Consider the following 12,080-nt stretch of genomic DNA (forward strand, 5'->3'; position numbering starts at 1 on the left):
GAGCATGGCTTGGTTTTTAGATGTTGTGGAAAAGACCTTTCAGAAAGACCACCATCAGAAGCAACATTGTAAAAGGAAGAAGCAAATTAAAAGCTTGCAGATAGAATGATCTTGGTGTGAAGGATATTTGGGGTGTGAAAGCTTTCACAAAACACTACCGTCTTGGTTGGTGCTTTGAAAACACAGAAGAGCCTTGAAAGAATGCTAGGATATCCAGAGGCACTACCCCATTGCTCCAAATAGGAGACAAGTGTGAACAGTAAAAATTTTGTTGGCCTGTGGTCATAAAACATAGTGCCTGGACTTGCCTGAGATGCTCCTCTTTTCACAAGACATATGAGGGCATAATGATTGCTAGGCCTTCATTTAAGCCTTTCCACCCAACAGTAACAATCGGCAGCTCCAAGTAATGATGATCTGGATCAATCCAGACAGTGCAATGTTATTGTGTAAGCAAGAACATCCTTCTCTAAGGAGTATTAGAAAGAAACAAAAGGCCTCATACCAATTTCTCTGGATGAACAATCCTTTAGGTATTTTATTAGAGCAGTTTTGTGTTCTCTTCTAAGAGCCAGAAAACAACTGGAAACAGAGTAAAGTCTTGCCTGGGAGTGTGTAAGACTGAGTTTCTGATGTGGCATTAGATATTTACAGTATATATATTTTGACTGTAATGCTGAGTAGTGACCACAAAATTCCATTGTTTAACTGTTTAATTCCATAAATTAGAAGCCTGATGTTAGGCAATAATTTAGTTTATGCTTCTCTGTGTTGTCACTATAAATTGCAGGTATGCATGGTATTATATACTATATGATAACTTCGGGAACTTCAAGGGATGGAATGAAGTAGGAATTAAGAAAAAGAAGCAAGTCCATAAGTAATGACAATAAACAACATTAATATAGTAAACAGAGTTCTGTACACAATAAATGTGTGAATAATTCTACAGCCATTAAATTTAGTGCTCTGGAACTAGATACCATAGGGATCCAAAAAGTTAGAATAATACTCAGAACTTCTCAGATGCTCTTTATTTGGGAACACACATGAGTACTTTAACATCAGAGAGCCTCCATCTTGTTTGGACAGGCTACAAAAGCTAAAAAGGTTACCAGGGTGGGGATTTGCTTTTCTGAAGCAAACAAAAAGATAAACTTTGCTTTACCCTGCATGCACATATACAGCCAACCAAACTGGATGAATAAAGCTACTTTATTCTATCGGACATGACTTGTGAAGTTTATTGAACTGTGCATCAAAATGGAAAACAAATATACACCTTGTTCATATTGCCTCAATGTTTTAGTTCTCTAATTCACATTTTTTTTCCAGTACTGTACACCAGAATCTCTTTAGTTAGCACAACTGTAGATTGGTTGTCATGCTTCCGTTACCATTTTGATACTCTGTAATACAGAATGGACCTAATACTGCATCAGAGGCTACAGGTCTGATTCCACCATTGTTGTATGCTTCAGTGTTTACCTGTGCATTGTACCTGTATTTTGTTTAGTGCTCTCATTTTATACTTTAAGTGGTATAGGAGTCTTGCTGGGTTTCTCTTCGCAGTTATGGGTAGTCAATGGTCACTGTTTTCATACAGCTGCAAATAGACTTTCACCACTTCTAAGAAAGAGAGCATGTCTATTAACTGATTCTTCTTCTTGTAACAAAATAATATAGTTAGCATCAGTTCAAGCATTGTTGAGCTGGGTGCTGTAATTTTAGCTGTTTCCTTGTCAATACATCTCTGTCCTTGTTCCAGGCCTAAAGTCATTCATTTGCTTCTTCTTTATCAGTAGTTTGAGAAAGCCATAATCTCTCTCTCTCTTTTTTTTTTTTTTTTTTTAATCTAAACCTCAGTTTTGCAAGACAGGATACTTCAATTAGCTGTTAAGCATCTTTCTGAAAATTAGAGACAGCGTAGGCCCATGATCTGTATCATATATGGATATGTTTGGATACCTTGAGGGCTAGACAGAGCATATTTCATAAAGTATTATGGTAATTTGCACAAAAAGGATGATACTAATATTAAGATTCATCTAGTAAAGTAATTAAATATCTAAATATGTGGTAGTTTGTAGTGAAATTTCTCTTTTTTAATTAGAGATTAGAGTGCTTTTGCTGCTGATGCTTTTTTAACATTAGCTGTGTTAGATGTTATAGTCTAAAATTGACACTTAAGCATGAATTGTCTGTGATATAATTCGGCCAGATGATGATGTGATTACACTAGTTTATTAATCTCAATAATTTGTTTGTTGGCCTCCTGATATCTTAATTTTATGTGAAAGTAGCAGTATCCCAACAGGAAGTCATATACTATTACATACTTCCCAGTCTTTCCTCTTCACATGATGATTGTCCTTCTAGTAGATAAGGATATATTTTTGGTAGGAAGGAAAAAGCTGTCTTAGAATCATTTAAATTACCTATTAAGCACCCGTCTGCTTATTGACTGAAGGAAGTAATTAAGAGTTTTATTGGACGTGGCAGTTACTGGTATTTTCTGGCTGGTACTGGAGCCTGATATTATTTTCATGCATCTGCTTCTCTCTGTGATCTAATTTATCAGCATGCTTTTGTGAGAACACCAGAAGAGAGACAATAGATTTTGGTGAATAAAATGTTTACATCCAAGACAGAGATTGAAGAACCGCTGGGAGAGACTGGTAAACTGACGCCTCATTAGCTTTCCTGGCGCATGCTGACGTGCGAGTTAGAGATCTGTCGCTAGATGGATGCCAGTCAAAGGAGATTTTTCTGATAGTGTTCCCTAATGTTTGTTGTTGGATATCAGGGGAGTAATCAGTATCAATGTACTAACGATTATGTTCCCCTTTATGGACATGCTTCATCCGTATTCTGGAGATTACCAGAAATGTAGTTCAGCATGTATACTTAACTCAGTTCTCGTTCTCTGTGGTTTCTGAAGAGAAATGATGCCAGTAAGGGCTGATACTGATGCTGATACTCTTGGAACCGCAAATGTTGATTTAATCTGTTCTATTCTTCTACAAGGAGGGATATGTGCATTGATACACTGATTTATATTTTAGTTTATCTGGGTTCAATCAATTCATAAATGCAAACAAAATGGAGGAAGGAGAAGAAGAAATGAGCTAGTGCTGTTACAGAAAATTAAAAAATTAGAGCTTTACAGTTCATCTGCAAATCATGTCACTTTAGTTGGATAGTCTGTTTGTAGCCATTTCTAATACAGATAATTTATATTCAAATTAATATATTTGAAGTCCTTCACATGCTAGGCTTCTAATAGCAAGTTTCTGCAAATAGAGGTGATCAGAGACTGTTAATATGAAGGCAGCATTCTTTGAAACTGTCAGCCATTTGCTATCATACTTAACAGCGTGCTTAAATCTTCACCAAGACTTTCTGGATTTTCTATTAATACAGAGTCCTTTGCCAGATTTTTATTTTTATTTTTTTTGTACAGGATTACTTTGACATTAAATTTAGTATTTTCTTGTTATCACTGCATATGCTTCTTTATGTGCATGTTTCCTTGTGATCTGAATGTTTCTTTGACAGAGAAAGGATTGGGTTAATTGTTTCTTTGTGGTCTATTGCTGTCATATTTTTTTTTTTAATCTTTTTTTTTCTTTTCCCCTTGAAGTCTCTCCCTGTGTATATCTGATGTCTGACTATCCCTTATTATGATTTGTGCGTTTTTTTGTGTGTGCGTGTGGAATTAATTCCTAAAGGCTTGAACAATGAGAAATACAGGGGACTGGGGAATCGGTCCCAGAAATTATAGCTCAGGCTGCCAGTTTAGAAAAATAAGTGCAGCAGTACAGTGTGAGTTGTATGTCACAGTCAAAATATTAATATCTTTTACGTAATGAACCTTGGTTTTATCATCAATGCTGGCATATTAGCTTGTGGTAATATTATTCTTCTGTATGTAATGCAGTTATATTTCTGCTCACTTAAGCAGTAAAAAAGCAAATTCAGCAGAAGGAGCAAGTATACCGACTTTGGATGCACACTGATTGGTCCCAGGGATTACTTTCCAGCAATATTTGGGCATGCAACATTAGAAACTGTTTTTAGATTCAAGCTGGCTAAAATTTTGCATTGCCCTAAATGATATAACGGTGTATAGATTTATTTCAGTGTGGGTTTCTTTGCATACAGCCTTTAGTATTTTAAGTATGAATCAGAAGTTCAAAGCCATTTTGCTTTCCTTACTTTGTAAGATAATAAAGAGAGAAAGCTATTGTGAATAGTAGCTTGGTCGAGTTTAGTTTATTGGTAAAAATGGCTAGTTTTAAAGCTGTAGTTTTCCTTCTGCTATAGCAAGAAATAAAATTCATTCACTTTTAATGTTCACTGTCAGCATCCTATGAGATATTCCTGAGCTGAAATGAGTAGTCAAGTTATATAAGGCATGTTCAGTAATGTCATAGGTAGGTTAAACATGATGAAAAAGGGCAAAATTACACTCATAGATGTAAAATATTTCATTTGCATTGGAACTTAGAATAGCAGACTTTACTTGAAGATTCTTACTTAAAACAAAAATGTTAACTCTTTTTCTCATGTTACTTCAGAGGTAGAGGGGAAATTGCTAACTGATTGATAAAGGCATATTTATTGTTGCCACAGTAGTATATTGTAATTTGCAGTGCTTTCACTCCCATACTGTATTGATCTTGGTTTTAAGTAGAAATTAACTTCTTTAAAAATACATTGCTCTTATGTGGGCTTATTGCATTTTTTATTCTTCATAAGCTAGTGTTGAAAGAGACTAGCACTATTGAGAGTCTACAACTGCATCACTGTTGTAGAAAATTCATTTTTTGTCCATTCCTCTGTACCCACTTTGCTTAAATTCAATTTCTAGAATTGACTGTCATGCTTGAGAAAAAGTTCTAGCATTTATGTAGTGCGTGGTATCCTTAAGGGTCAGAATTTTACAAAATTGCAGCAAAAAATTAATAGTGATTTAGAAAAGGGAGGTTTTGAAAGGTCAAAGATAAGTTTTTGCTGAGTGTCAGTTACTCTTGTCAAACTAGCAGCTGATCTCCAGAAATGGCAAGAACTGACAACTCTTATTATAGCCACGGGTGGCTCTTGTCCCTTGACATCTTTCACAAGCAGAGCTAATCTGTCTCAGATTGGACACACAAATGCCAGAACCACTATTTTGACTGAAGAAGGAAATAAAAACCAGTTCCTCTAACCTTTATCCATCGTTTGCTGGATGGTGGTGTATGTAGTGTTCATTAAGACCCATTGTACCACAGATGAACCTTGCAACTCAAATTGAACAGCATTCTGAGCTTTAAAGTATACTTTACAGCTTGAAGGAGTGGATAGAATGGCAGTCTTAGATTAAGAGGCGTGTATAATTTCTTGTTACCGAGTGTGCTAAAAGGAAAACGTTGTGCCTGCTGTATGAGTGCAGCTTTTCAACAGCCTTCTCCAGGATAGCTATGGAGTCAATAGGCAAACCGGATAGGAAATTGTCCAAGGAGACAGTTGTCTCTTCTGTATGCATATCTTCTGGAGTCAAACTTCTGTTTCTATAATTAAGGTCCAAAGAGAAACACAGAAAATGTATGGCTTGCATTTAAAGAGGATTACTTCCCTGTGGTATTGGTACAGAGGATTGTGTGATATATTATCCTAGTCCCAGGATAGTAGTCTTTTTTTTTTTTTTTTTTTTTCTGAATGAAAAAACACACCAAACCCTACAGAACTAGCATTGCCTTTGTCTGTCAAAATCTGAAGCTGCTTTGTAAAACATCAGTATTAGAAGTGACTTGATTTGAGTGCCGGTGTTGTTTTACTAAATGCCTTTTCCTGGCTCAGAAGTGCATATATTTTTTTTAACAGTACAAAAATAATGCTTCTTTAAAAAACAAATTACAAGAACTTAAAATTACAAATAAATTTTACATAGAAATTGATCCCTAAGAGAGACTGAGTGCAGTTGTTTTCTAGAGTATGTACTGTATACATTGTTGATGGAATATTTGTTTTAGTGATCAGTGTGGGGACCATTTTATTTTTAGGCAAGAGATGCGTGAAGATTTGGATAATTTTCAGTGTTTTTCCACTTTTATAGAAACACATATTGGCAAGTAAATGGGACATTTTAGAGTGTTTCAGAAATAATAAGATTTAGATTGTTAGCCTGGAAAATTCTTAGAAGGCAGAAGAAAATTTGAAAGAAAAAGCCTGCTATACTAATACTTTTACACTGATAACACTTGTTTTTCAGCTCTGACAGGGAACTAATAAAGGTAGAGAACACTCCAGTGTTGGTTTTCAGGGGTTATTCCGTACGTGTCCAGAGGTTAAAGAGATATTAAATAAAAAGGAAGAATTAAATAAAATACTATTAATGTCTTTTTCTAGAGAAACTTATGGATTTCATCAATTCCTTTATGATGCACTAATTTTATATTGTTGACATCATATTGAGCCACAAAATTGAGCACAGGAAGCTCCGCACCAACATGCGAAAGAATTTCTTAATGGTGAGGGTGACGGAGCACTGGAACAGGCTGCCCAGGGAGGCTGTGGAGTCTCCTTCTCTGGAGATATTCAAGGCCCATCTGGATGCCTACGTGGACAGCCTGCTCTAAGGAACCTGCTTTGGCATATGGTTGGACCTGATGATCTTTTGAGGTCCCTTCCAACCAATCCCTACGATTCTGTGATATAAACCAAATACTAAAATAAAGATATATGTGATCAGGTCTGAGCAGTGCTTAATTCTGTGAAATAAATGTAAATTGAAATATATAGAGAGGATCATAGAATGGCTTGGATGGCTTGGAATGGAAGGGACCTTAAAGATCACCCAGTTTCAACCCCCTGCCATGGGCAGGGACACCTTCCACCAGACCAGGTTGCTCAAAGCCCCATCCAACCTGGCCTTGAACACCTCCAGGGATGGGGCATCCACAGCTTCTGTAGGCAACCTGTGCCAGTGCCTTACCACCCTCTGAATAAAGAATTTCCTCCTGATCTCTAATCTAAATCTCCCCTCTTTTACTTTAAAACCATACTCCTTTGTCCTGTCATTATCTGATTGAGCAAAGAGTCTCTCTCCATCTTTTTTGTAAGACTCCTTCAAGTACTGAAAAGCTGCAGTGAGGTTCCCCCAGAGCCTTCTCTTTTTCAGGCAAAACATCCCCAGCTCTCTCAGCCTTTCTTCATAGGAGAGGTGCTCCAGCCCCTTGATCATCTTTGTGGCCCTCCTCTGGACCTGCTATAACCCACATCCTTCTTGTGCTGGAGGCAGCACTCCAAATGGGGCTTCAGAAGAGAAGGGCAGAGCAGAGGGGGACAATCCCTTCCCTCGATCTGCTGGCCATGCCTCTCTTCATGCAACCCAGGCTGGAGTTTGGTTAGTTTAAATGATCTTTAGTAAGCTCATGAAACTATGTCAAACTGTGGTGTTTCCGGTATTTCATTAGTAAATCAGCAAGCATGTGTTTAGATGTCAATAGTAGTTACTAAAAATTGCAATCTAATTTTATCTATTGATCAAAACTTCTAGTTGGTAAGTACAGTGACCAAAAGCAAATTGAATTGGATTGCAAATTAAAAATTTTGTTCATTAAAAATTGTAAAATATTACATGAGGGAATGGAATAGAGAAAGCAGCTCATAATCAGTCTTTCATGGTACTGTAAATTAAAGCTTTTCAAAAGAGCAGATATCAGCCAGTCTTTAGCTTATAGTTTATTCTTTTGCACTGCCAGCTACATTTTTTGCTGATAGGCTATGCAGTAAATTCTAGCAGGTTTTCTTTTGTTTCTGTTTCGATTTTGATTACATGCTTCTTTGAACTAAATTGCAAATATGATGGCTTGTCTTTAAACTTGCACAGTGAAAGGCAGGTGAAATTACTGGAATTCCTATAACGTACATTATATATGAAAATGGAAATTTTAACACAACCATGCTATTTATATTTTGTGTTGGCAGTTCTTACTGCCAACTGCTTACTTATATGTGGTTTCTTGATTAGTGGGTCATGCCTGAGGTTGGTTTTCAGATGTGTCTGTATTTGTGGAGTCACTAGGTATTTCATGTTTTTTAGGATCAGTGAAAATTCATTGCCTGTGTTTCAACTTATGTAGCCAGAATTAGTAGACATCTTTGAGAATATAAGTCTTAGCTGTTAGAGCTCAATTCTATATTTCACATTAACTAAGAAGTTGTGTAGTTATTTTGGGAACTCAAAGGATGAAAGGTTAATTTCTAACCCTTACATTTAACAAGTACTTTTGTGGTCCATTGTTTGAAGTAGAGAATTACTTTTGTTTTCAACAAGAAGCAAGCAAAGTATTTTTTTTTTTCTTTTAATGAGAATATTTAGTCCTTTAAGAGTTTTTTTTTCACAGATTATGTAGATGTGAACTGATTCTGTAAGTCATGAATCTTCAGAACTTTCTCAAAGTTAGTTAGTTTCAGGAACATAGTAATATAAACAGGGTTTTAGTAACCTTACCATTAAATATAAAAAAGATTGGGTATTAGTACAGTCAATTAATCAATTAAAGTCAATTAATTAATTCTTTAATTAATAATAAAAAAATAATAATTTTAAGTATCAGCATGAACAGTGATTTGTTCTTCTGCCCATGAAAAATCTTGTCTGTGGTTTTACTATCCTTCCTTTTCAAAGTTATTATTGAAGCTTTGCCAGCCTTCGCTGATATTTATAATAACCCATCCCTCTTCTAAGGATAGTGGCTCTGTCTGCAGCCAGTCTTATCACTGCTTGTTCTTGATCACAGTATAGGTTGTATCTACTAGGTTCTTAATTGCAACTATTAAGGAATCATAAAACCTGTTTTTGCCAAAGTTATCATTGCTGCTTTAATGTGTACCACTCACCATTGCGAATATCTTGCCAGCTACACCGGTTAATGTCAGTCTAATATGCAGTGACCAGATTCTTTAAGATGTTCCACACATGGAGGGTTTCAAGCATAATACAACATTTCATTTGAAAACAGTTGATGTTACATGGGATTTTGATTTTGCGGAGTAATACAGAAATGTACTTAAGTCACAATGCAAATGCAAATTACTTTCAGCAGAGTGTAGGAAGTGTAATTGTTGTGGTTTAACACAGCTGGCAGGCAGCTAAGCACCACAAAGTCATTCTCCCACTCCTCCCACAGTGGGACGGGGGAGAGAAACAAAAAAGGTAAACATTCAAGAAATTGTTGGTTGAGGTAAGGACAGTTTAATAAGATACAAAACAAAAGACAAAATAAAACAACAACAAACAAAAGAATAGTAGCGATGCCCCGCCAAAATGATGCACAATGCAGTTGCTCATCAACAGTCAACTGATGCCCAGCCAGTTCCCCAGCAATAGCAGCCCCTGCCCCTGGCCAACTCTCCCCAGTTTTATTGCTCAGTGGTGTTATATGGTGTGGAATACCCCTTCAGTCAGTTTGGGTCGGCTGTCCTGCTCATCTCCCAGCTCCTCATGCACCCCCAGCCTCCTTGCTGGCAGGGCATCACGAGAAGCTGAAATGTTCTTGGCTCTGTGTGAGCAAGGCTCTTCAAAACCTAAACCATCAGCATGGTTTTCATCCTAAATCTAAAACAAAGTAACACATCAGGTACTATGATGAAAAATGAACCTATCCCATCCAAAACTAGGACAGTAATACACAGTTCAATCACAATACCAAGTACAAATTATGTTGAGCAACATGTAGCAATTGTTATACACAGTTAAATCACAAACCAAACGTGAATTTCATTACAGGACTCTAATAACATCCTTAAGAAAAATCAGAGTATCCCAGTATCTAAATGTATCTTTTAAATCATCCTTTTAAAAGTTTTTTGAACTCTGATTTTTTCTGACTTCTCAAAATGTTTTGAAATCTACTGCAACTGGAATGTTGCAGCTTTTTGATATTTTACTTTTTAAATAAATCGCTCTATTATCTTTTGAGCTAAATTTTATTTAGTCCAGGAGCTGTTAGGTTTAGTCTCTAGTGCTCTGCTTCAGTTTGGCTGTCTTCACATACACTTTTTATGAGAACTGAAGCCTTAATTTATAATTCAGAAATTAAACTCCCTAACCAAGAATGTATATGTATTTTAGAGTACTGTCACAAGAAATTGAAGTCGTTACATTTTCATGTTTTGCTATGAAAGTTAGGCTTTCATACTGAAAAAAAAAAAAAAAGAAGAAGAAACAATTTCTGAAATTGAGTTTGCTGATATACTGCAGGAACAGTGAAGTTCAAAATTCCAAGTCTTTCTCCCTGACCGAATTTTTTTTTATTAGTTCCTCCAGGACATTTGAAACTGCCCGTAATGCCTCCCAGGGCTCAGATTATGTTCAACTACCTGAAAAATAACAGATGCTGCTATGCTGTTCATTGCAGAGAATGCTGCTGTACAAAACCAGGAAACATCAGTGGAACATAACCCCAAGCAGCAAAATCATTGTTGTGATTGGCAAAAGCAAATTGTACTGTATTAGTGTCTATGGCTTTTCACATCTGCTGGGTTAAATCAGCAAATACTGGCAACGGCCCATTCTGCAAATGGCCCAAATGTTTTCCGTCTGAGAATCTGAGTTTAACTTAGTAAGCAAAAATCACTCAAAGCAATGGTATTGAGTGTTGGAACAAGTTTGTCACGAACTATTAAACCAATAACATTTGTGAGAACATTTATTTCATTCACTTACCCATTTGGAAAATAGCTCAGTAACTGTTCATACATACTGGTTTTTTTAGAAGGAGTTGTCTTTCTATGAAAACCCATTCTGGGGTATAGTTTGCATTTTTAGCTAGATATTTTGTTAATTTTTTAACTTTTCTTAGATATGTAGAGGGATACAGGTGTCTATAAATACTTGTGTGACTGAAAACTGGTATATCCTGAATTACATTACACAGATAAACTAATACAATATAAATACTCTTTTCAAGTACAAATGTGGTCACAGGAACTAGAATGGAATTTTGCATTGGTAATCACCTTAATAGCATCAGTACCACTATGGCTGAATTATTGTATGATACAGTGAGTTTTATAACAACAGTTTTGCATTTATTTAAAGTCATTAATTGGCTCACCAAGTGTTTCTGTCTCTCTTTGAAGCAGAAAAGGACTACTTGCTCTATTCACACAGGAAACAAAATATTTAACCTCACTATGAATTTTATCTGGTAAAATAATACTACAACAAATCATTACAGTTGCAGTAAAATAAAAATGTCCCAGTACTTCATGAAAAATTGGAATCTCTAGCCACTGTTAGGGATGGTGGTGAGGAGGTATTTAAACATAAAGAAATATCCTGTATAATGTCATCCCATTCATACTTCAGGGGTATTGATCCATTGTAGACTTTTGTGTGAATATTCAGTCACAGACAGAAACATAGCAGAAGTTTAAAGCAACAGACATTGTTCATATGAGAGTCTCTTAAAAAAACAAAGGTTTGCATACTAACAGATTTGCATGGTAATGTCCCATTGAAAGGAGATAATGGACAGAAATGTCATCCACTCCACATGCTTTTTATCAAAGCATACTGACAATATATTTAATGATTTGTTGTTAAGGTGTATGAATAATCATGAGATATATAGTCAAAGGATAACCAGTAAAGGGTTTTAAGCATATGTTTACTCTAGCACAGCTCAGCTCTGTCTTTTTACTTGTACATACGATGCACAATACCTGTGCAACAGAACTCAATTTTATGTTTGTGACTGAGTCCGTTACTCTGACCAAGTTATTTAAATGCATGTAATACCAAATTTACTGGAAGATATTTGATGTTACAAATTAGCAGAGTGATACAGCAATGTACTGAGATCACAATACAACCACAGTATAGCAATTGCAGTATACAGTTGGATCGCAGAAGAAATGTGTCTTTCACTACTGGTCTTTATATGGTCACTGTCAAGATGCTGGATGTCACCAGTAGCGAGAAAGCATTGCGTGAGTTGAAGTCAGCTCAGACCTGTCACCGTCTTTGAAGGTCACTTTGCTCCATGGTCAGCTCTTATACTCTGTGTAGGACAGAGCCACATACA

At 36.1% G+C, this 12,080-nt stretch overlaps 1 protein-coding gene across 5 annotated transcripts in view; it reads left to right on the top strand.

Annotated features, from left to right (window-relative positions):
• KDM4C (lysine demethylase 4C) overlaps positions 1–12,080 on the top strand; it is a 286,545-nt gene that overhangs the window by 155,764 nt on the left and 118,701 nt on the right. The gene's annotated exons all lie outside the window — the stretch shown is intronic.

Source organism: Netta rufina, assembly GCF_964035555.1.
Source record: "Netta rufina genome assembly, chromosome: Z".
NCBI lineage: Eukaryota > Metazoa > Chordata > Aves > Anseriformes > Anatidae > Netta > Netta rufina.